This window comes from Apodemus sylvaticus, chromosome 5 (assembly GCF_947179515.1).
Source record: "Apodemus sylvaticus chromosome 5, mApoSyl1.1, whole genome shotgun sequence".
Taxonomy (NCBI): domain Eukaryota; kingdom Metazoa; phylum Chordata; class Mammalia; order Rodentia; family Muridae; genus Apodemus; species Apodemus sylvaticus.
The window spans coordinates 895,956-922,462 of NC_067476.1; the positions used below are offsets into that span (position 1 = coordinate 895,956).

Here is a 26,507-nt window from a genome sequence, read left to right on the forward strand (position 1 = left end):
TTTGCTTTTGTTATGAATCATAAATCTAAATATGATATGCAGGATGGTATCTGATATGACCTCTATAAAAGGGTCATTCAACCACCACAAGGGGTTGTGCCTCACAGGTTGAGAGCCACTGCCTTACCACTTGGCCCTTTCCCCAACATTTTGCGTTTCCTTACTCTTTTTCTAAGCTCCCTCCCACCCTCCACCACAGCCATGTAAACTAACTTCTTATGTGGACAGTTTAAATGGCAGGGTCTTCTCCTTCTCTCCTCCGTTGTCCTCCACTAAGAAGCTATTAAGATTTAGTTTGCCAGATCTCGGGTTTTTCTTTCAAACTCTAATAAAATTGTCCTAGTACCTATCTCCCCCAACAAGTAACATTTTAGAAAGCTTCCATTTATAAAGTCTTTCCCTGTCCTTTGTCCTGACACCTTTCTAGCTATTTTCTCAGGACCTGTCCCAGGCACACGGTCTCTTCTTCCCTAAACAAAAGTTACAGATTTCAGAAAAGCACTGGATAAAGTGGCCATTGTCTCATTAGTACATTCAAAGTTGCCACAAACTTGTCTGCTATTCACATTACAAACCAACAGCCAACACTTTTAGAAACATACAGTGAGAAATACATTTTATAACCCACAATCAGAGTTGAATAGATGGCAGATGGTTCAGCAGTTAACAGCATTGATCTGTTTGAGGAGTCAAGTGGCTCACAACCACTACAAGCACAGTTCCAATGAGATCTTACAAGTTCAACCTCTAAGAAGCAACTCCACTCACATACACATACCTACACAGAGACCTGTATATGTACTGGGTTGGCTTGATATTGCTTGTATTCTAGTGCTAATACTGGTTCCTCAAGACCTGTATTAGCATTGCCCCAAAGACCAGAGAGTCCTAAAGTAGAGTCAATTGATGCTATGTGACCTGGGCCCCAAGTTATTTCCCATTGGTAAATAAAGATGCTCACAGCCTACAGACATAGGCAGGCATTAGGATTCCAGGGCTGGAGGTCAGAGGAAAACCTTGAGAAAGGGAAAGAAGGAAGTGAATGGAGGAGAAGCTGCCACCAGTTAGATTAATCTTGAAGTAATGGCCATGTTGTATGGCCAGTTAGAGTTAAGTGCAACCCAGAAGAAACATGGCAAATTATATAATAGGACTATTGGCTGGGAAACAGAAATAATAGTATAGAGGATAGATATCTCCCCAGCTCTTAATGCTGATTAAGGCTTATTACAAATACAAAGTTTGAGTGTGTCTTTTATCCAGGAACTGAATGATCAAAGGAGGGTAGAAACTCGGGATTGGGATTTAAAATTTCTACAACATGAGCACATAATTATAGATAATAAAAATAAGCTGGGCAGTAGTTATACATGCCTCTAATTCCTGCACTCAAGAGACAAAAGCCAGCAAATTTCTGAGTTTGAGGCCAACCTGGCCTCACACACGTGCGCGGGGAGGGGGCAGTAAAATGGGGTGTTAATAAAAAGAATGAGCTGTTAACTAAAATGGTCTTACTATATGGACATTATATGAGACAGGGTATCACTATGGAGCCCTGCTGCCTGGTGCTGGGATTAAAAGTTTGTACCACATGCTCGAGTAGCATAACAAAGCTATAACAAAGCATGAACCACCCTTTTCCCACTGTGTAAAACATGAACTCCCACATTGCTTTAACTTTTTCCTCTCTTTTTTCCACCACACCAGAAGTGTGTGTGTTTGTTGATCAACTAATAATACTTGACACAAATGCATGTAAGGATAAAAAATTCAGTGATCCCTTAAGAGTTGAAGCTTTAAGCCTGGATTCCTAAACAATGTTCCATAAGAACTTGGTTTAGGAGAATAATTCTCATTATTTTATAGCTACACTAAGGGTAAAGGAATCCTATCATCAAAATGTTCCTCTGTATCCCCTAGAGGTACTGTGCCTGGAGGGAATAAAACCAAACACTATTTTAAACACAGAAGAATAAACATGAAGAACAGACCAGAACTGTGTTAGGATCATAGACCAGGTTACTTACATAGTATGATTTGCAAAATTTATAAAATTTACCTCAAATAACAATGTGATTGTGAGGGAGTTATCTCTAAACTGGTTTCCGGTGGCTACTGGCAGCTATGAAAGAATCCTAATGCCATGCCATGACCAGATTCACCTAAATCAACTGGCAAAACTGATGGATGCAAATATATCAATTTTCAAAGAAACATATGTTGTTTTCAAAGAAACATATGAAGCCGGGCAGTGGTGGCGCAAGCTTTTAATCCCAGCACTTGGGAGGCAGAGGCAGGCGGATTTCTGAGTTCAAGGCCAGCCTGGTCTACAGAGTGATTTCCAGGACAGCTAGGGCTACACAGAGAAACCTGTTTCAAAAAACCAAATCCAAAAACAAAAACAAAAACAAAAACAAAAACAAAACAAACATATGAGCAACAATGACTGCTAAAAACTATAACAAAGCATGAACCACCCTTTTCCCACTGTGTAAAACATGAACTCCCACATTGCTTTAACTTTTTCCTCTCTTTTTCCACCTTATTTTTGAGGGAGCTTCCCTCATTTCTGCCAAATGTCTACTCCAAGATAACTGGGTTAATTCTCCTATTTCTATCTCTCATCTTGCAACAGGAGTGTTGGGATCACAAACACAGGCTACTACATTACACTTTTTTACATGGGTTCTGGGAATTGTCATCACATTTCTATAGCAAACATTTATTGAGTCATCTTCACCAGCCCTTCTTTTCATATATATCCACTTTTTGAAAAAAAAAAAAAATATATATATATATATTCAAACAGCTACTTGAGGGCTAGGGGGAAGGACTTACAAGAAGGAAGTGCACTCCCAAAGAATTGCAGATGTAAAGATCTGTTATCATTCTCTAGCTCATTCGCCTCATTTTCAACAACTGGTAGTTAGTTAATAAGTTATTTTATGTCCTAACACTAAACTAACAAAATATAGTCTTATAAACTATACTCTGTGAAGACCAGGTTATAAAATTATTAAAATAGACCTTGAAAGTTCCCTTAAGTTGTAAAACACAGATATACAGAATACATTCTATGTAAAAATCTCAGGGCCAGAGAGATGTCTCATTAGTTAAGAGTACTGGCAGTTCTTCCAGAGGCCCTAGGTTCAATTCCCAGCACCTATTGGTGGACAGGTCACAGCCATCTATAAGTACAGTTCTAGAGGTTCCCATGCCATCCACCTCCTCAGATACCAGACAAACACAGTGAATATATATGCATGCAAAACACCATACACATAGATATTAATTGATTTAATTACATAAAAAGGAGCTGTTTTTAAAAAGAAAAAATTGCAATCTTATTCTTTAATAAATAAGGCATTAAGAACAGTAAAACTGGGGCTGGAGAGGTAGCTAAGCAGTTAAGAGCACTGGCTGCTCTTCCAGGGGACCTGGGTTCAATTCCCAGAGCCCACATGGCAGTTCACACTTGTCTATAATTCCAGTTCCAGGAAATCAAACACCCTCACACAGACCTACATGAAGTCAAAACACTAATGAACATAAAAGAAAAATAAATTATTTTTAAAAAGTGGTGTTAAAAAAAATAGTAAAACTGTCATCCTTAATTATGGTGTTTCCTTTGGGGTCAAGGCATGGTAAACATGAGAAGGAAAATCATTTCCATAGGGAATTGAACCTAGGACCTCAGTACTCTTAACTACTGAGAAATTTCTCTAAATTGCATAGGACTTTTTTCTCTTTTGGCTGGAGCAATGGCTCAGAGGTTAAGAGCCTCTAAAGGATTTGAATTTGATCTTAATACTCATATCAAACAGTTTATAATCAGGTGTTACTCCAGCTCCAGGGGATCCAACAGCTATGGCCTCCTAGTGCACCTTCATTCACATGAACATAATCTCACAGAAGCACACATAAATATATAATTAGAGATGAAATTTTCTCTTCTCCTCCAAGCTTACAAAAATTAATATCCTAAATTATAGAAGGTGTGTGTGTGTGTGTGTGTGTGTGTGTGTAAATTATTTACAGTCAGGCAATAGTAGCACATAGCACAGATCTTAAATCCCAGGATTCAGGGGGCAGAACCACGCAGATCTCTGACTCTGAGGTCAACCTGGTCTACAGAGAAAGTTCCAGGACAGCCAGGGCTACACAGAAAAACCCTGTGTGTGTGTGGGGGGGAGGGTTACATATAACCTCACTAGAAAAAGCTTTTCATACCATATTTATTCCAGCAGCAACATAGCTTAAATTTCTGAAGCTATCTTTTTAAAAACATGTTTTAGACATTAGAGCTTCAAGCATAACACAAAGGCTCTACACATGATCACATTGAAATGATACTCGCTATAACCATTTTGCTTGCTACTTTAGAATTTTTTTCAATTTTCAAAATTAAGTTTTAATTTTAGTTGAAGGAGTGAAGATGTCAGTTCCAGTATACTTACTAAAGTGTATCTGGAGGACCAATAATAAGGACTTCCCAACGATAGAGATCATTGTCATCTATTAAACCTGCTGAAAAGCCTTCCACTGGATTTTTGTTGAGTTCTGTGGAAAAAGAAAATTTCAATTAAAACTTTAAAACAGTTTTTCTCCAACAGGTAAATTAAAGAATGACCATAAATAAGCTATAAACTATGAAAACTATTAAAATGCTGCTTCATAACTATAACATTTCCATACAACAAGGAAGCCATGGGTATATTAACCTATCCAGATGGAATTGTTCTATCTTCCTACATCTACCTTGGGATTCAACCAAAGCTCTTAGCATTCTGGGTAGGTTTTATGAGAGGCAATCAAAATGCAAATAAGGCTGATTCTCACAAGAGATTTTAGTTGAAAGAAAATCAAAAGTCAAATCAAATCAGAAATGGCAAGTTTTCTATAGCCTTTAAGACAAATCCTTAAAAAACAACCAAAAGCACTTTTACATCAGAATTGCCGAGTTTTTTCAGCTCTTACTTACATTAACATCTGTCTGATTGCCATGATGCCTTGAGGTACATTCAATTATGCAACAGGAATAGCTTTCTAAGAATAGCTGGTGCCTACAGAAATAGTGATGGTATCATAAGATTCTTCTCTTCTAAACAGTGTTCTGCCATGAAGAATAGATGATGAGGGCAGAAAATTAAGAATCGAGACAAGGAACTAGTAAGGTAGAAAAACAAAGGCCAACAAAGGATCATCAAACAACAGGTTAGAAAGAGTATAACCTTAAGAGTTTACAGAGATGGACTTAATAAAATAAGGATGTCTTTGTAATGGGCAGATTGCATGAGTTTTTCAAATAGCCTTAAGTAAGTGTAACTGACATTAGAGGTATACTATATATACCTATAGGTATATATAATAGGTATACTATATAATTTGGTAATTTTAATATACTATCATCTTTGAAGGCAGGATAAGAATCATGATAGTAAGTATACACAACAATCACCAGAAAAGTTATTATTTTGTCAAGAGAGCTGAGGACTGACTGATTCAAACTGGGCAGTGAGTAAGGACAAAACATGTTTAAGAGCAGTTCAGAAAGGACTTGCCAGAAATCTAAATGAGTACATGATTCTCATACAGTACTTGCCCATCATCAAGATAAGCCATCTAATCATGAAAACAAATATAATACAACACAGAGTACTATAAAATGCCAAAGAGTGTGCTGGTAACTATGGAAGCACTAACTCCATAACTTTGAGCAATCAAAGGTGGTTTTAGTTCAACAATTACAACTTCATATAGGGCTATTAGGTCCATCTTCATTTGTCAATCTACTGGAATTTGAAATTACTTGGGAGACACACCTCTTGTGCATGTCTGAGGGTACTTTTAAAACAGTTTAATTTGGAATGTGGTTGGAACTATTCTAAAAGGATTGTGAAACAGAATACAAGACTCATACCCACTCCCATCATTTTACTGCTGTCACATTGCAGCTATCATACCTTACCAAGCATGACGAACTAAATAATTGATGAACCATAAAAAATTCTTCCTAAAGCTGTTTTGATCAATTATTTTGTCCAACTAACAATAAAGTAATTAATGTACATCACAACATGCAGACAACAACAACAAAATGATAAAAATAAAGAATTAAAATGTATTTTAACACAAAGAACTTCTTTTCTTGGATTTTGAACACAGATTTTATAAATCTAATAAGCAAAGCAAACAGATAAAATCTGTATTTTAAAATACCATTAAGATATGATTTGCATTTTAAACTTATTATGTTTATAATAATATACCTTTCACTGAATCCCAACTATGTTGCTAGCTACTAAAAAAGAATACACATACACACTTTAGTGTTGATGGGAATGGTTCCTTTGAGGTCTAGCTCAAGAACTACCCTCCTATCTTTGAAACCTTTTTAAAAATAATTTATTAAATAATCTTGACTTCTGTTAAAAATCCTATTCATTATAGTTGCAGCCTGTATTGTATTACCTAGCATTTGACTATCATGGGTTCATTGTTCCAGAAAAATATATAAGTAAGGACAATGTGAAATAGGTAACCTAAAAGTAGTACAAGGAATAGGGGTTAAAGAAGCACAAAAGAAGGGCATATAACAATCTTTAATAGCTTTAAAAAAAAAAAGGCAGGAAGAGCACCACAACTCTGAGGCCAGCCAAGTCTATATTGTGATGTCTAGTCTCAAAAGTTTAAAAAGGGGGAAGGGGGTACAGCACAGAGGGACACACACATTTTATTCCAGAACATGGGAAGTAGAGGTGGGTTAAGTTGCAAAATGACTGTGACTAATAATGAGACCCTGCCTTGGAGGGAGAAAGGGAAAGAGAAAGATTTATAGAATATCTACAATGAAGAACTGGGCCTATACTGAACAAAGAGTCATAAATGAAACAAGACAAAATGGCAAAAACTGGAAAGTAAAGGCTTTTGTTAGCAATATTAAGTTTCAACTTCATACATGGAGCAATGATAACCCTTTGAAGAATTGGAATGTACTTGTTCTTAATACATTTTCAAAAAGTAGGGCGAGCTTGGGAGATTTAAATGTTCAAAAACCAGTTTTAGAAGTTGGATAGATAGCCGGGCGTGGTGGCGCATGCCTGTAATCCCAGCACTTGGGAGGCAGAGGCAGGTGGGTTTCTGAGTTCGAGGCCAGCCTGGTCTACAGAGTGAGTTACAGGACAGCCAGGACTACACAGAGAAACCCTGTCTCAAAAAACCAAAAAAAAAAAAAAAAAGTTGGATAGATGGCTCAGAGCTTAAAAGATGATATACCAGGGAGCTTGAGAGATGGTTCGTTATTTAAGAGCACTGACTGCTCTTCCAGATGTCCTGAGTTCAATTCCCAGCAACCATATGGTGGCTCACAACCACCTATTATAGGATCCGATGTCCTCTTCTGGTATCTGAAGACAATTACATTGTACTCATATACATAAAATAAATAAATAAATCTAAAAAAAGAAAAAGAAAGAAAGAAAGGAAAAGAGAGGAAAAGAAAAAAAGAAAAAGATGATATAGCAGTTGCAGAGAACTTGAGTTTGATTCCCAATACCCATATTAGGTGTAACTCCAGCTCTAGGGGAGATGATGCCATCTTCTGGTCTCAAATGCACAAACCCATATATAGACACAAATGTATACATAGTTAAAAAGAAAGCAGTCATTCTTTAAAAACCATGCTAGGCATGTTGGTACATACTTATAAATAACACAAACACTGAAGATACTTGATGAAGTGGTGAAATGGTTTTGAAACTAGAAAAGGTTAATGGTTGTATAATACTGTGAACATAGATATGTTTATCTACTATTATTTGTATATATGTTGTTTATTACATTTGAACATAGTATATCTAATCTTAGTTCTTAAAATGACACAAATGTATTAAAATAGGAAACACAAGATGAGATACTTGTTTGAAAGGGGGAAACTTACTTAATGTTAAATTTCTACAGCACATATATGTTGTATATGTTGGGAGAGGGGCTGTCTTTGCAGAGTTATAGACTGTACTTTGGACCTTGCATACACTAGGCAAGTCTTCTACCACTGAGAGACATCCTCAGAATATATCAGGGTTTTTGCCAGAGAGGAAAGCAGGAAAACAAAGAAGCTAATATGTTTAACAGAGTAAATAGCCAACAATGATAAGTTCACTCTTCTACAGCATGGAAACACTATCTCAATTAAGGCCATTGGGTTAAAAAAAGAGAGCCAAAACCGTCTTTAGCATAAGCAGTAAAGATAACTAGAACAACACTAACAAGGTTAAGGTGGAAAAGTGCAAGTGGAAATTGTTTCTCTAAGGTTTCGATAGATAGAAAAATTACAGTAGCCATAGCCACGAGCAAATGAAATTCATGCAATCAAGTAGTTTTATTTGGTTGATTTTTCAGGTTGTTTTTGTTTTGTTTTGTTTTGTTTTAAGGCAGGATTTTGTCTTAGTGGGCCTGAAATTTGTATGTAGACTGGCTGGCCTTACCCTTTAGCCTCTTTGCTAAGACTACAGACATATGACACTATAATGGTTGTGGTTATTGCTGCTGTTGTTTTAAATAGGATCGTCCCTTGCAGCCCAGGCTATAGAATCAGACCTCGCTCTGAGAAATAATCAACTAATTTGGGGCAGGGGGAGAGGCATGAATCCACAAAAACTAAGAGTAAGCACAATAGTGTATACTCTCTGATTTCAGCTTTTGGAGGGTGGGAAAAGAAGATCCTGTCAGACATGTCTCTAAAAAGATGAGAGCATATGAAAAGTGAACAAACATGAATTATTAGGATCAATACAAATTCATAAAGTGTTTTTTTAAAAACTAGGCTTATGCACCAGAAAAGGTTCAGGGAAACAGTCATCTCAGTATGATGAACATTCCTAGTATCCACAATATGGTCTTCTAATACAAATTTACAGCTAACAGTGAAGCAGGGTTTTGTGAAGAAATGACAGATTCTAAGTCTGAGGCATAAGGAAAAAATATGTTAGGCTCTTCTCAATACTCAATAAAATGTGTTAGGCTCTTCTCAATACTAAATAAAACAAAAGCTATCAGTTAGAAGCCCCACTGGCTAAAAATGTTATGAGTTGAGTATTAGTATGAATAATAACTGTGAAGGATAGACAAATGTATTTCAATATATGAGTAACTAACATACACACACAAAACCAACCAGCCATGGCTGTTATAATTAGGTGCTAGTAAACCATTTTGTCATTTTGATTTGGGTCTTATCCCACAGCTGGCTTAATGCCAGCACTCAGGAGGCAGAGGCAGACAGATATCTGTGAGATCAAGGCTAGCCTGGTGTATAGAATGTGTTCCAGGACAGCCAATGCTACAGAGAAAAAAGGATGGGAGGGAGGGATATACTTCTTCAACCATGTAAAGAATCAATCTCAGGTCAGCAGGCTTGGTAACAACATCTTTTCCACAGAGCCATCTCATCATCCAATTCTTAGCCTACTCTGTGCAAGCAATACATTATTTTGAAAACCAAAGAAAGTAGAAGAACCTTGCACTCTATTATCAAATACTGAAATAATAATTATGTTATCAAATAACATCTCTCTCTAAAAAACTCCAGTTATGCGATTGTTTATGGAGCCCCTGGGTATGGCTAAGTTGAACATGCCCAATTTTCTGAATTACTCAAACAAATTTAACTTTTCCTGATTCAAAAGACATAGCTTCTTCTTCCTCCTTTTTATCTTCCTACTTTAAGAAGCTGCAGAAATTTAAAGTTTGCCTTCTCTGGGTTTTTGAGTCTTGTTTTGCTTTTTTTCTTTTAAAGCAAGATTGTCCTCTGGCTTAAAAAATAAAAATACATTAAGCTGAAAAGTTTCAGAAATGTCACTTTATTACTTTTTCTACATTTTTTAAAATTTCTATGTAAAATGAATAAGCCAAATAAATCTTTAAAAGATAAAAGTCATTATTTTTGAGGTAATCTCATGTAGCAAAACTGAACCTGTTCAAAGCTCATAGTAAGAGTCAAATATAAAACGGGGCGTGGTGGTGCACACCTGTAATCCTAGCACTTGGGAGGCAGAGGCAGGCGGATTTCTGAGTTCAAGGCCAGCCTGGTCTACAGTAGAGTGAGTTCCAGGACAACCAGGAAGAAACCTGTCTCAAAAAAACCAAAAAAAAAAAAAAAAACCAAAAAAACAAACAAACAAAAAAAACCCAAATAACAACAACAACAACAAAAAAGAGTCAAATATAAAACACACAGAGAAACACGTTAAGAGAATCCCTGTTATGAATATAACTAATAGAAGCTACATGTGAGAAATTATAAGGACAAGACCTGGGATTGCAAGCAATTTTCTATAGAATCTAAACATTAAAGAGTTGAGAGATGTTTATGAGTTAACTGAATATATGAAATCTGACTAGATAACAGATATTAAGAAATATCTGCCAGGCAGTGGTGGCACATGCCTTTAATCTCAGCACTTGGGAGGCAGAGGTAAGTGAGCGAATTTCTGAGATCCAGGCCAGCTTAGTCTATATAACAAGTTCTAGGATAGCCAGGGCTATGCAGAAAAACCCTGTCTCAATAATAAACAAACAAACAAATAACAATGATGATAGTAATAATAAAAATAAACATTTTGGTTTTTTAGACAAGGTCTCACTGTCTGTCCCTAGATAGCCTGCTCTGCCTCCCTAGTGCCCCAGCACTAGGGTTAAAGGCAAAAACCATGACCCCAAACTTAGAGTCCCATCTTTACAGCAGATCCTCTTTGAATCTTTTTTTTTTTTAACTTTCCATCTTTGCAAGTTTCTGGCTTTCTGAGGTAAAGTCTCACTATGTAGTCCAGGCTAGCGTTGAATTTATAATCCTGCCTCAATTTAGAATTGAAATTACAGAAGTGCACCATCATGCCCAATTCTTTAAACCATTAAGGTAACATATAAAACCTTTTATCTAAATATTCTGTAGATTCTCTTAAGTAAATTATGATTTACCAAAATAATGTTACCACTCTATCACAGGAATTGCTACACATCTACTGTAATAGTGTTGAGAAACAGAAAAGCGGTGAGTTTTGTAATTACTGTAACTACACAAACAATCATTTCCTCAACCTTCATTAATAAATCAATATTGGAAAAATACCAGTGGTGGTTTGAATGAGAACAGCCCTCATAGGCTCATGTTCATATACCTGGTTCCCAGTTTGTAGAACTGTTTGGGAAGGATTAGGAGGTATGGCCTTAATGGAGGAGATGTGTCAGCAGCAGTGAGCATTGAGATTAGCACTGTGTCTCTTGCTTGCTGTTTAAGAGTCAAATTCTCAGGTGTTCCTGCCACCATGCCTTTATTCAACCATCATAAAGTCTAATCCTCTGGAACTGTAAGCCCAATTAAACACTTTCTTTTATAAATTGCCTTGGTCATGGTGTTTTTTCACAGTAATAGAAAAGTAACTAATAAAGTGATATATCAACAAACAACTGCAAAAATTTTATTACATTTCTACTAAAGTTTTTTTAAAAGATCCAATCTAATAATCTTTATAGATTTCTAATCAACATTAAAACTGCTTACAATTAGAATATTTTTCCTTACATTTGAGTCATAGGCTACAGTGAGCTGACTTCCTAACTGGTTAAAAAAAAGGGGGGGGACCATGGAGCAGACAGGCAAAAAACAGTCATTCCATATTTATAAAGACTTTCTAATATTCTGCCAAAAGGATTTGCTTCCTTAGAATTAACAGGTACATTCTACCACCTACATCTGACCATGGTGTGTCATTCTCAGGTTAAATAAAGCTGTTCTGTTGTCAAAGTCATCTAAATTCTCATTCTTTCTCTCTCCCTACAAACTTAAATGACTCTTATATTCTAAACATATCCTGATGAGTTTATCTAGACATATCCTGATGCCCTTTGTATGTTATAGCTTGTGCTTAAATACAACATCATCAGCATACTTCTCTGCTGAAATCTGATGCAGCAGGAATTCCTGAGAACAGAAGACCATATACATTATATGGTATTATATGTCAGGACTAAGTCTGCATTTCAATTCTCCTTAGTCTTGCCAAATTTAGTCATCTCATTTTTTTCCCAAGCTTCATTTTCTTATCCATAAAGTAGGATAAAACCTATAGTGGTATTATAAAACAGAAAAATAAGATGTGTGCATATAAGTGCTTGAGTCTGGAAGGCAAGGACCAACAGCTGGTGGTTTCAGATTTGAGACAGGGTCTCTCGCTGAACTTTGAGCTCCCTGATTTGACTGAATTGGCTAGCCAATGAGCTCCAGGGCTGCCCCCGGCCCTTCTAGCATTAAGTCCCTGCAGGGAATCTAAACTGGGATCCTCTCAAGCTTTGGAACAGGCAATTTACTGACTGAGCTGTTTCCTCATCACCAAAAGAAGACACAAAATATTGTCCTATCTTAGGATACATGTAGAAAATGTTAATTATCCATTGTCTTCCCATAGTCTAACAAATACAATGTTCTTTAGAATCTCAAGAACAGCCTCAGGAAGTAGAAGGAGGGTCTTTGAGTTGACCAGTAGTTAAGACAGCATGGAGAGCCAGGCGGTGGTGGCACGCCTTTAATCCCAGCACTCTGGGAGGCAGAGGCAGGCGGATTTCTGAGTTCAAGGCCAGCCTGGTCTACAGAGTGACAGCCAGGGCTATACAGGGAAACCCTGTCTCGAAAAAAACAAATTAAAAAAAAAACAAAACAAAACAAAAGAATCTCAAGAACAAGCCTATACCTTCGCTACCACCTTTTAAGAAAAAAACTAGCCAGCTCCAAACATCATCCAAACTATGTTTCTAATGAGAGTTGCTGTGAGCTCTCCTCCCCTGACTCCCTGCTTACAGTAAAAATATTCTAACTTCCAATATTCCTGAGGGAAGCTCATGCTAACATACATAAAGGCAAAACACACATACACATAAATTTAAGCCAAAAAAAAAAAAAAAAACCCTCAGCTGGGAAGTAGTGATGCAATCCTCTATTTGCAGTACTTGGGAGGCAAAAACAGGCCTATATCTTGAGTTCCAGGCCAGCCTGGTCTACAGAGGGAGTACCAGGACAACCAGGGCTACACAGAGAAACGAACACTGTCTTGGGGGTAGGGGAAAGGAGATTGTTTCTATGCAAGAGAAAAGTGAAGGTGAAGATGATTTACACGTTTTCTGAAAACACGTGGTAATTTGCGCCACAGATTTATAGACACAATCAATATGGACACTGCTGAGCACTGCATGAAGAACAGTTGTTCAGTATCTTCATAGTTCTAAAAGACAAAAGATAAGTTGCAAAGCAAGCCATGAATTATTTGAGAAGATTAAAAACTATACCTGGAGGCTAAGAGGATGGTTCCACACTTGACTTATAAGCACCAGAACCTAAGTTTGATCCCAGAACGCACAAAGAATTACCAGGGTTACAAAACGGCACATAGTTAGTTGTAATCCTAGTCTTGAAGAGGCCAAAATTAGAGAATCCCTGTGGCTCTCTGATCACCTATCTCAAAGGAAATAGAAAGTGTCCTGAAGACAACATATAAGGTTGTTCTCTGGCCTTCACATGCACACATATGCACTGGCATGTTATGTGTACATACACATATACACTTTTTTTAAAATAAAAAAAATATTTTTTGAAACAGGGTCTCTGGCTGGCCTTGAAATCAAGAGATCCACCAGCCTCTGCCTCTGAAATGTTGGGATTAAAATGATATACCATCATCCCCAGCCTTAAGATATTTTTAAAATAATCCATAAGGGGGACTGGACAGATGGCACATTGGTCCTTGCTGCTCTTGCATAGTATACAGCACACACATGGAAGCTCACAATCACTTGTAACTCCAATTCAAGGGAACCAAATGCTCTTTTCTGGCTTTGTTAAGACACTAGGCCTACACATGGTATGTATGTATACATATATACACACATACATACAGGCAAACCCTCATTGTTAACAAATAATTCTTAATATATAATTAACTTTTAGAAACCTACAGGTAAACACTGTAGCACAGAAAGACCTATAATTCCAGCAACTAGCAAGCCTGATGGAGAATACCTAGGGTTCAAATCCAATCTGGGCTACAGAGTGAATTCAAAACCAGTTTTGGCGTTAGAAAAGAGGAGGAAGGAAGGAAGGAAGGAAAAGAAAAGAGAGAGAGAGAGAGAGAGAGAGAGAGAGAGAGAGAGAGAGAGAGAGAGAAAGAAAGAAAGAAAGAAAAAGAAAGAAAGAAACAAAGAAAGAAAGGGGAAAGACAGAATGCCCCTCTAGCTCTTGCAAACTTGCCTAGCATGTTTAAGGACATAGGTTCAACCCCTGGTACCACAAAGCAAACAAATCTACAAGAATATTTAAAAGTCAGTGATAAAGCAGTTTATACAGTTAGCACAACTGTAATAGACTTCCCAGCTAACTATAGAAAACAATTATTAAACATGAAAATATTTAAAAAATAAATTTGGGGAATCTGGAGAGATGGTTCAGCAGTTAAGAGCACTGAGTGCTCTTCCAGAGGTCCTGAGTTCAATTCCCAGCAACCACAGGGTGGCTTACAACCATGTGTAATTGGATCTGATACCCCCTTCTGGTGTGTCTGAAGACAGCTACAATGTGCTCATATATTAATTAATTAGCTAATTAATTAATAAGTCTATCTTTTTTAAAAAAGGTGAATTTGAAGTAGTGAGATGGCTCAGTAGACTGCCACCAAGTCTGATGATCTGAATTCAAGCCCTGAAACCATTACACGGTAGAAGAAAGAGTACCAATTTCCACAAGTTGTCCTCTAACCTCCACATGAGCACATTAAACACACAATAAACACATTGGGGTGGTTTAAACTAAAATGTCCCCAACAGGCTCATGTATTTGAATACTTGGTCACCAGCTGTTGTTGCCATTTTGAAGATGTTATGAAAACTTTATGAGATTTGACTTTGCTAAAAGAAGTCTATCACTAAGAGATAATTCCTATTTTGGCCATGTGCTGCTATGTTCCACAGCCCCACACCCTTGACATTATATTCTTCTGGAACCACAGTCAAAATAAATTCTTCTCTAAGTTGCATTTGGCCAAGGTATTTTATCACAGCGAAAGAAAACTAATACATGGATAAATATAACAAAAAAAAAATTAAATGAATTTACAATCCCAACAAAAAATTTACAAAGTCTTCTAGTGGAAACACATGTGGAAATAAACATAGTCTAAGAATTTGAATAGGCCACCATAAACCAAGTTAGAGTAAAAAAGGAAAAAACTTGCACAACTTTTTTAAAAAGTAAAGGACTTTCTGTGCCTCTATTCTCTTATGGGGTGTAACCAAATTTCTTTGACAAACCAAACCCGTCCTCTAAGATTTTACTGTATCTCAATCCTATTCATCCTCTACTGATCTGGACTCCTGACATTCTCACGTTGCCTCACAGTTTCTTCCATCATTAAACCCTTCCAAATTGGAGGGCAACTCTTCAAGACATGGAATGAGACAAAAGAAAGTGAAACCATATGATTTAAGACAGGACATTTATAGAGAAGTTAAACGTTGTATGCAGCAAGGACACTCCTTAAATTGTGGGAGTAAACTACTCAAAACACCTTCAAGAAGTCCTTGAAACTCATTAGATTCACTAGGCTCCTCTTTTCCCAAGCATATGCATAATGTAAAGACTGCTGAGAGTTACTCTCACACATTCTGAGTTACCTAGAAGAGGCAGACACCAGCTAAAATGAATGCCCCCAGGGGGAGGGGGACGATGACTAGAAAGGACACCCCCAAATTGCTGAACTTCTATCAGGTTATAAAATGAAGTCCAGGTTTACAATTTTCATGAGCTGTCACCCGTCTGGGTGGCTTTACTGATATAGTGTCTTCTGAGTCATTTCTGCTTTATCACTGACTTTTAATTTAAATATTCTTGTAGGTTTGTTTGCTTTGTGGTCACTTTTGAGCCCCCCATAAAAAAATTTTTTAAAAGCTAGGGTGGTGGTTCATGCCTGTAATCTCAGCACTCAGGAGGCTAAGACAGAAAGATCTCCAAGCCAAAGCTGAGAGCTACAAATTAAGTTTTGGGCCAGCCTAAACAAAGACTTTCTTTATATTTATGTGAATATATCTATGTGAGTTCCTCCTGTAGCTTCTATGGCACTTCTCCCTATGTAAAATGTTCTTTTTTTTAAGATTTATTTATTTATTATATGTAAGTACACTGTAGCTGTCTTCAGAAGAGACTCCAGAAGAGGGCATTGAATCCCATTACAGATGGTTGTGAACCACCATGTGGGTGCTGGTATTTGAACTCAGGGCCTCTGGAACAGCAGTCAGTGCTCTTAACCACTGAGCCATCTCACCAGTCCCAGAAAGGTTCATTTTAATCTCATTGATAAAGACATTGAAAACAGAAATAACTTCACATGGATACAAACATTAAATTCCCCTAACCTGCAAGCCATTCTTTACAGAGTGAGGAAATCAAAGCCTCCATTAGAATAATCGTGGCTACTCTGGCTGTCCTGCTAAGAAACAAAGCTAGAGTATTACAATGCTGAGCAAACTTAGAAACACATTTTATAAATTAATTTTTAAATAAAAGTAAATACATATTTTTAAGTAAACAAGTAAATCATAGGATACTCTTTCAACATATTTGGGTATCTATTAAAAGTACTTTAATACCTTGTGTGTATTGTTTAAAAGCCTTCCCTAAATTGAATGATTCAGTAAGCATGATAATGGTAAGTGTGCAGTGACCTAACAAATATTAACTAACAAAAAATATACAACAATGTCTCAGATCCTGTTCTAAATTCATTGTCCTGTTCCCTGACCATAAGAGGTGAGGTGAAAAAAACAGAAGCAAAGGAAGCCGACCTGTAAAACCTTTCTAAAGCAATCAAAACTTTTAAAGCCTATCTTCTTGACTTAGAAATGGCTATTCCTAGAAGAGAAATAACTGGAACATAAAAATATTTTCGCTGGAAAAATTCAATAATAATTCAAGTAATTTTAATTACAACTTTAAAAACTCAAAATGAAAGAAATATTATAGTACCAGGATATGAAAAAAAATTACATACCTATTTAGTATACTTTGAAAGAGTAGATGCTGACATGAGAAAATTTAGTTGTTTGAAGAATGAAATATGGCAAATATATCATCTATCTCTTTAAAAAACAGAAAGTGGGATTGCAGAGATGGCTCAGTTGTCAAGATCACTTGTTGCTCTTGCAGAGAACCTGGGTTCAGTTCCCAGCATTGGCATAGTGGCTAACAAGCATCTGTAACTTCAACTCCAGGTCATCTGCAGCCTCTTCTGACTTACTTGAACTCCAGGCACACAGGTGTACAGACATACATTCAGGCAAAGCATTCATGTATGTAAAATAACAAATCTTCAAAACATTTTAATAGCAAAACAAAAACTAAATTCTTCAAGTGTATACATATAAAATAAACCCTTTTGACCTAATATTCTAGTCTATTATTCAAGAGTTCCAAAGTGCTAATATGAACCTAAGCCAATAAAAATTCTTAATTTTTTTTCAAAAACTACATAGTTTGCCCATGGTTCTGAAGGATGGAGACAGATAGAAGAACATGAACTGGTCAGCAAAGTGTAGGGAGCAAAATACTCACAGAGGGGCTGAGGCGACGGAGGAAGGCTAAATCTTCTGGGCAGAACCCCAGAGAGGCGCCAAGTCAGTGACCGATGAACGAGGAAGGTCAGTAGTGAGAAGTGGGACTGAAAACATCTGTCATAGCAAGAAGTCAAGAGAGAATGTCTAAAGTTGATAAACCAAAAACACAGACACTATAAACATATCATTTAGAAGCATGGAGTTAAATCCCCAGGAAATCTGAACCAAAAATATTTTATGAAAGCAGTTGTCCCTAGGGAGCAGCAACAACTCTTTAGTAGCAGTTTATTAGTAGAATTTTAGGTATTTAATTTTTAGCTTTTATTATTTGTAATTTACATTTTATTCATTTTGTCTGAATATACAACCAAAATTTTACTTATTAAGTCAGGGCTATAACTTATTTGACAGTGTTAGTCACCGACAAGATGTGGAATCAAACAAATCTACCGTAATTTGACCAGAATTCCTTTCTCCTAACAAAAACAAAAAATAGTATTGTTAGTAAATGTATCGTTTCAGTTATAAAACATTTGCTTATATGTGTATATGTGTATATATGTGTATACTAAAATGCTAGCCAAAATACCTTGCTGTTATTTTGTTTTGTTTATTTTATGAGACAGGGTGTCTGTGTGTATCTCTGGCTGTTCTAGAACTTGTTCTACAGACCAAGCTGACCTCAAACCCAGAGATCTGCCTATCTCTGCTTTCCCAAGTGCTGGGAAGACTTCCACTTCCACCTAGCCTACCTTACTGTTTCTATGATCAATTTAGCAGCCAGAGAAACCCCTATAAACCTAAATCGTGTTGCTGTTCATATGGAAGCCTAATCTTACTTGGTGAGGGCCTTAAAAAGTCCTTCAGAATTTACCAGTCTCTCACTCCCACCTTCTGTCTCTGGGTTCAGCTACTCTATCATTTTCCTGCAACATTCTCATCTATATCCCCGTTGCAGATGCTGCACTTGTGGTACCCTTCACACATTCACATTCACTCCCTCACCAAGCATTCTTAAATGTCACCCTAACTTTAATTATGACTCCCATGTTCTTAGGAAATGTAAACTTTTCCTTTCCACTTAGTATTCTACTACATTTTATTAATTGTGTTTAACTCCTTTACTTCACCTAGAATGCTAGTTTGAAGGAACATGAACTTTTGTTTATTAAAGCCCCAGGATCTATTATCTATGGCAATAAGTGTTTGACAAGCTAATGGTTGGTTAAAAACAAAACAAACAAACAAAGAAACAAAAAAAAAACCCAGAAACATCACAGGAAGCAGTCACAATATTGATAATTAAGTAAAATAGTTTAGAATCCTTAAGAAATTCTGAGATGTATATTTGCACCTCAGGGGGAAGAAGACAGACAGAGAAAATTAACACAAACTTGCTCATGAGAGAGCCTGCTCCATTAACAAGTGAAATGGCCTTTTTTATTCAAAGTCAGAGTAATAATCTCACACATTAACAACAACTAGTCACAGTCCTATTGTCCACTACAGCCTTCAAGTCTGAATAAAGATCAGGAGCACATTGTTCACCATCTTCAGTTCCCCACCCAGAACAAACACAAAGAACAAATTGGTACTCTGGAGAAATTCTTACAAAAGAACTTTTCATTGTGGTACACATGAATGATAGAGAATACATCAGTCATAACGTCAAAGAATTTCATCTATTTTGCATGGTAACTTACTCAATAAAAAATAACCTTCATAGACTTTTAATGACTATAAGTAAAAAGTAATTAATCATAAGTAAAAATAATTAATCATCCTTTATTGATACACAGAAACATACACAACAAACAGAATTCTACTATGCGCAAGCAGTTTATACATCTTCAGAAAGAATTATGATTGAGCTTTTACCAAATCTCAAGTCATTAACAAAACACAAAATCTGACACAAAGACTTAATCAAAATCATTTGTTTTTGTGTTCACAGAGAATAGATTTTGACATGGCTACTCTATAACTGTTTTGAACCCATCTTCTCAAAAACAACATAGCTTCACCTTTTGACATTCCAAGTACTAAAAGCATTTGTAAATAGAGGTAAATTGAAAAGCCTGCTCACAGACATACATAACAAATCTGAATGAAGTGGTGAAGCCACTATCAAAAGGAAACTAACAAACAAAACAAATCCACATTATAAGTAATAGTCCTAATACTGAAGAGAACAAACTTAGTAAAGATTATCAAGAAAATAACATATCAGAACAGAACAAAGGAAGCATTTAGTAAATAATGAAATGGAGCCGGAAATGAAGATGGGCAATTATATAACTAATGCTTAAGAAAGAATTCCAAAAATTAAAGCATATAAGATATCTATGAAATTTTCCTGAACCCACCGATCGAGATGGCTTACCACTAACAGGAAAAATGTAATAGAGAATCACACCAAGAGCGATATACAGTCTAATAAAGTTATTGAACTTCAAGGATAAAGAAAGAAATCTACCAATACCCAGGCAGAAGTAGGTCACCTACAAAGGGGAAAAAAAAAAAGTCAGGCTGGTCCCATACTTCCCTATAGTAACCCTATAGGCCAATAGATAGGGGAACAGTCTGTTGGGTTTTAAGGAAAAAGAAGTGTAGCTCCAATTCTGACTTTTAATTTAAATATTAAAATATTGTCAGACAAAACATCCTTTCACTTGAAAGCCATGAATAGTACTTCAAAACTAAGAATGCTGAGAATATTGCCTTCAGGCAACCGCTCTCAGAAAAGATACTTGATAAATATAATAGACTGAAGTGTATTAAGGCTTCGGCTTTTCAGTAACAACAGTTTACTCTACAGGTCAAGTACAAACAGCAAAGGACCATCATTCTAAAATGCACTCAATTTCACGTTTTAGCTTATTTGAAATCAGCATCCATATTACAACTGATGATGTCGTGGTTTGACAACATTTATCCATGTTAGCAGTTTATTACATGTTGGCTTTATTAAAGGAAAATAAAACATTAAAAAATTGATGGTATCCTAAACAAAATGAAATAAAGTATTTTTGTAAGATGAGAAGAACAATGAGAGCAAATTAAAAAGTAATTTTAAAAGATGATAAAAAACCAGGCAGAAACACAAGCAACAACAACAAAAAATGACTAATATTACAGAAGTAAACCCACATTATGTGAACAAGTAAAAGCATTTTAAATTGGGTCCCCCCCAACCCCCCCAAAAAAAAAAACCAAAAAAGAACTAATCCTGATCCATCTACATGGATCCATCTACAGGGTCTACATGAGACAAACCTAAAAGGGTGACTTTGAGAAGTTAAAAGTAACAGTTAGATAAAAAATGTATCAGGCAGATATAAACATTTTTGAAACTCATTAAAGAAAAAAACAATGAAACATTGAGAGCCAAAAGACAGAGTCACTTTTTCTAGTGATCAAACTCCAGCCAGACATCGTGACCAACTCCTCTTATCCCAGACTTCTAGAAGGTAGAAGCAAATAGATTCAGAGTTCAAGGCCAGCCAGGGATACAACATGGTAAAACTTCCAACATTTTTTAAGACCCACAATCTAAGTCCTTTCAACTGATCATAAATTAAAATTAAGTACTGAGCATTCAATTAAATGTTAGAAAATAAAAAGGCTAAAAAACAGAGTAAAGGAATTTCAAGATGTCTTAAATTACTTAGAGAACAGATGCCTCCATAATTTTAACTCTCTCTGGAGCTGAAGCCAGTGAGAAGTCTAGGCAGGTAAGGGTGTTTTGTTGCTAAACTTTGGGACTTGAGTTCAAAACCGAGAACTGATTTCCACTACACATGTGCCCATGGTACACATAAGCTCACATACACACAAACCTACACAAAATAAATGTGTAATTAAAAGCAACATGTGACAGCACACACCGTGAATCCTAGTGCTCTGGAGGCATAAGTAGGCTGATCTCTTTGGGGCCATCTCAGTCTAACAAAGGAAATACCAGGCCAGCCAAGCCTACATAGTTAAGACTCAGTGTTTCAAAACAATAAAGGAGCTATATTTGATGGCTCAATATTTGAGATGGCTCAATATTTGAGAGCACTGGTTTTTCTTCCATAGGACCCAGGTTCAATTCCCAGCACCCACACGGTTGTCTGTAGTTCCAGTTTCCAGAGAATCTGACACTCTCACACAGGCATACATGCAGGGGGAAAAAATCTACGTGAGGTGGTACACACCTTTGATGCCAGCACTCAGGAGGAAGAGACAGGTAGATCTCTGAGTTAGAAGCCAGCCTGGTCTTGAGTAAATTCCAGGACAGCCAGAACAACTCAGAGAAATCCTGTCTCAAAAAAATAAGTGTTTTTCTTTTTTAAGTTAAAGTTCATCATTAGCTACATAGTGGGTTGAAAGTCAGTCTGAGCTATATGAGACCCTATTTCATATATTGATAAATAGAAAATACAAATATCAACTTATTTCCCCATCAGTTTGATATTGTAAGGGTGGAGTGTTTACTGAATCATGAGAGCTAGAAGTTCAGATCATAGTTACCCACATAACAAGCCAGGTATCCTGCACACACATGTAACTTACCCCAACTTCAAAAGAATCACTGAAGCTTACTGACTTACACCCTGGCCAAAAAAACATGAGCTCTAAGTCCAAGGCCTTTTTGGAATAAGTGTGGTCTCGTTAGAGGAGTGTGTCACTAGGGCTTTGGCTTTGAAGTTTCAAATGCTCAAACAAAACTCAGTGTTTTTCTCTTTCTGCTGCCTGCCAATCCACATGTAGAACTCTCAACAACTCTTAACACTATGTCTACATGCCTGCCTGCAATCATGCGTCCCAACATGACAATAGACTAAACAAGCTCCAATTAAATGCCTTTTTTTTTTATAAAGAGTTGCCATGGTAATGGTATTTCTTCACAGAAACAGAAAACTGACACAGGCATACAATGACAGACACACACACACCCCTCTTTAAAAATTCTGTGAGTAGAATAGGTAAACAGTGTGTAAGAGCATCTGATGTGCAAACATGAGAACCGATGTTTAAGTCCCCAACACCAACAAAAAAGCCAGGCAAGAGCCAAATGTATCTGAAACCTGAGTGTGGAGTAGAGACAGATGGGTCCAAGAAGCAAGCTGGCCAGATAGCCTAGGCAAAAGAAGAGGTTTGTTGGGCTGGGTAGCACACATCTTTAATTGTAGCACAGCAAAGACAGGCAGCTTGCTATTTGTAAAAATCTAGACCAACCTGGTCTGCAGAGAAAGTTTCAGCTAAGTGAGCGCTACATGGTGAGAACCTGTCCCCTCGCATCATAAGAAAGAGAGGGGGGTAAGGAGGGAGGGAGGGAGGGAAGAGAACAAAAGAAAAAGAAAGAGAAAGAAAAAGAAAAAGAAAGAAAAAAACCTCTTCATGCCTGTGGTACATTTTCACTTTGCTATTTGGTCCTTGTGCTGATTAAATTTTAAAAAAAAATTATTTTAAAACTTTCTTTCTTTAAGGACTGTCTTAAAGTTTGGTTTGATACTGCAATTTTTTTGAGGAAAATATTTGCTTTGATTCACACAGTTTGAAGGCATAACATCCATTAAGATTAAAAAAAAAGTCAGTGGCAAGAATCTAAGGTGAGGAAGACACAGTGGCAAGAATCTAAGGCAACTGGTCATACATACAGTGTCTACCACAGTCAGGAAATAGAACAGAGAAACATTAATGCTACAGTTCCTACAATTCTTTAATAAAATTTTTATTCACAGTATTTCCTTCTATACTTAAACTTTTTACAGTCTATGTTCCTGAGCTTTTCAAGCATGTTCTCTTCCATAATTTTATTAAAGTACATTTTATATATGTTTGTGCTTCACTTTTCCCTTTTCCTTTACATAAACCATAAAATTTTTTGAGACAATGTTACTGAACACTCCTGGCTAGCTTGAACCTTGAAATGTAGACCATTTCCTTCTGCCTTTCAAGTGCTGGTTAACTTACAAACTTGTAAGAACTCATTGGGGTATTGAGATATATACGCTGCTTTGAAAATTTTCCTTTATTTGTATTTAATTTTAACTTGAACTATTTATATCCTGTACAGACAGATGCTACTCTTTCCTATCTAAAAGAGCACACTGTTAACTGAAATATTGCCTACAAATGTAGTCTCCTCATTAATATTGGCATTGTAATTTTTTTGTCTTCCTTACAGCCCTTCCCTTATATCAATGTTTTTGTAGACTACAGGATCCATTTAACTCATTTACAATAAATACTGTTTTTCAAATGTTGACTATTTTATTAACAAATGAAGTATTTTGGAAAGCATTAATTCATTAAAATAATTTAGTTCTGTGGGTATACTTAAAATACTATATTTTACTAAAGATTGTTTGCTTAAATTATTTATGTTTACTTGTGTCCACCTGTGAACATGCAACTTTGAGTGTGTAGAGGTCAGAGGACAACTTGTGGAAGTTAGTTCCCTCCTTCTACCATGAAGATTCGAACAAGCTATGCTTTAAACTCTATAAGGCTTGGTGACAAGTAAGTGCCTTTATCTACTGATCCATTGGTCCCTCAAATAGAATTTCACATATCTTTAACTACTTTTAAGTTATTGGCCTTTGATTCAAATCCAATTCTTCTCTAATTGTCCTCTTTAAGTTTCCAACCTCTCTGTGGTTTTTTTTTTTTGTTTGTTTGTTTGTTTTGTTTTTTTTGTTTTTTGTTTTTTTGTTTGTTTGTTTGTTTTTGGATTTGGTTTTTTTGAGACAGGGTTTCTCTGTATAGCCCTGGCTGTCCTGGAACTCACTTTGTAGACCAGGCTGGCCTTGAACTCAGAAATCCGCCTGCCTCTGCCTCCCGGAGTGCTGGGATTATAAGCATGCGCCACCACTGCCCGGCTATTCTCTGTGTTCTTTAAAGAGGTTTTGACCCTAGATCTTCTTTACAAATCTACCTTAGACCTATCACTTCTTTCCCAATAACCCAACAGAAACCTCACTAAGATCTATCTGATTCTCCTTTAACCACTATCTCTCTAAAATATGTCCTGAGCTTATACACTAAACTGATACTGAGTTTAACTTTCTACATGTTTTAAAAAAGACATTTAAAATTTTTATGTGTAAGAGTGTTTTGCCAGCATGTATGTCGGAATAACACATGCTTATCTGGTACCAGAGGAGCCCAGAAAAGGGTGTCAGATCCCTTGGGACCAGACTTACAGACAATTGTGAGCTATCCTGTATGTAGGTGGTACTGAGAATGAGGGTCAGTCATCTGGAAGAACAGCCAGTGCTCTGAACAACGGAGCCATCTCTCCAGTCTCTTAAAAAAAACTTATTTTTATGATGTTTAATTATGGGAATGGAGTGAGAGGTATAAGTGCAAGTCCCCAGAGAGTCTAGAAGAAACTATCAAATCCCCTCAATCTAGACTTACAGGCAATTATAAGCCATCTCATGTGGGTGTTGGCAAACTGAATTCCAGTCCTCTGAAATAGTAAGCACTCATAACTGCTGAGCCAAGTATCCAGTCCCTAATTTTCTGTATCCTAGTTTAAAATAGGAATGAGTGCACACATTCAAAGTCAGGGAGACTCTAGATAGACTTCCCAAGTATTTCCTGTTTCCAACTCTACAAAACGTATGTGACCTGCTCCAGCTTTACAATCAATCCTACAACTATAATTACAACTTTTTTGTTGGTGGTGGTATTGTTTTTGTTTTTGGACTTGGGGTTTTTGAGACAGGGTTTCTCTGTATAGCCCTGACTGTCCTGGAACTCACTCTGTAGACCAGGCTGGCCTCGAACTCAGAAATCCACCTGCCTCTGCCTCCCAGAGTGCTGGGATTACAGGCGTGCACCACACCGCCCGGCTTATAATTAACTCAACTTATTTGTAATTTCTCTACTACTTCTTTCTATTCAATACTGATAAAGAATTCAACTTTCTATTACACAGTTACAATTTCACTATAAGAACCTTTATCTAGATATTGAACACTAAACATCCTTTAAGGCCTTAAAAATCATCTGTTTCAGATTAAAACTATAAAACTCTTTGTCTTTCTGAGATATGCTTTAATAGTCTAGGTAAGTGGAACCTGTGGAGGGTAAGACCTTGGGAAAGAAAAGATGACTTACCTACAAGTTTTGAACTCATTTACCTAACTTGAATGAATACCCAGTATTTCTGGAGTATTACAAGGGTGAGTAAAATAAACTAGCTATAGGAATCACATTGTAACTTCACAAGCAATACATAAAAAACTTGCACAATTTAAAAACCAATTCTTACAGTTATCTCTCCAAGTGATAGCTGTAGTAACTGAAGAAATCACTAAGTAATTAATTCTTGTGTTCAATAATGACTTTACAAATATTAACAAAGAGGAAGAATGGCTCAGCAGTAAAGAGCAGCAAGTGCCTTATTCTGACCCCTGTGGATGGGTAAACACACAAACATATAAATATTTTAAAATGTATTTGTATTGTTCTTATTTATGTACATGACCAAGACATGTATATGCAGGTATCCAAGGAGCAGAGAGGAAGGTGCCAGATCTCTTAGGACTGAGTTACAGACAATTCTGAACTGCCTGGCCCCGGTGCTGGAGTGCAAAAGAAGCAAGCCCTCTTAACTATTCAGTCATCTCCCTAGCCCCATAAAAATAAATCTTGGGGGAAAAGCAAATATTGACTAATTCTCATGAAAAGTCTCTATTCTTGTCCTAAACGGTTTCCACATTCTACACATTTAATCTTCCTGAGTCTCATATACTAACTACACCACCATCTTTCTGTTTCAGATGAACTGATCATAGCTATATAAAGCTTTCAACACAGGCAGTGATTAGAATCCCATCTTAAATTTTCTCAAAACAACA

The 26,507-nt window shown here is 36.6% G+C and overlaps 1 pseudogene; it reads right to left on the reverse strand.

Moving 5' to 3' along the window:
- The window catches only part of LOC127685015 (ubiquitin-conjugating enzyme E2 G1-like), a 368,466-nt pseudogene that overhangs the window by 23,897 nt on the left and 318,062 nt on the right, over window positions 1-26,507 (reverse strand).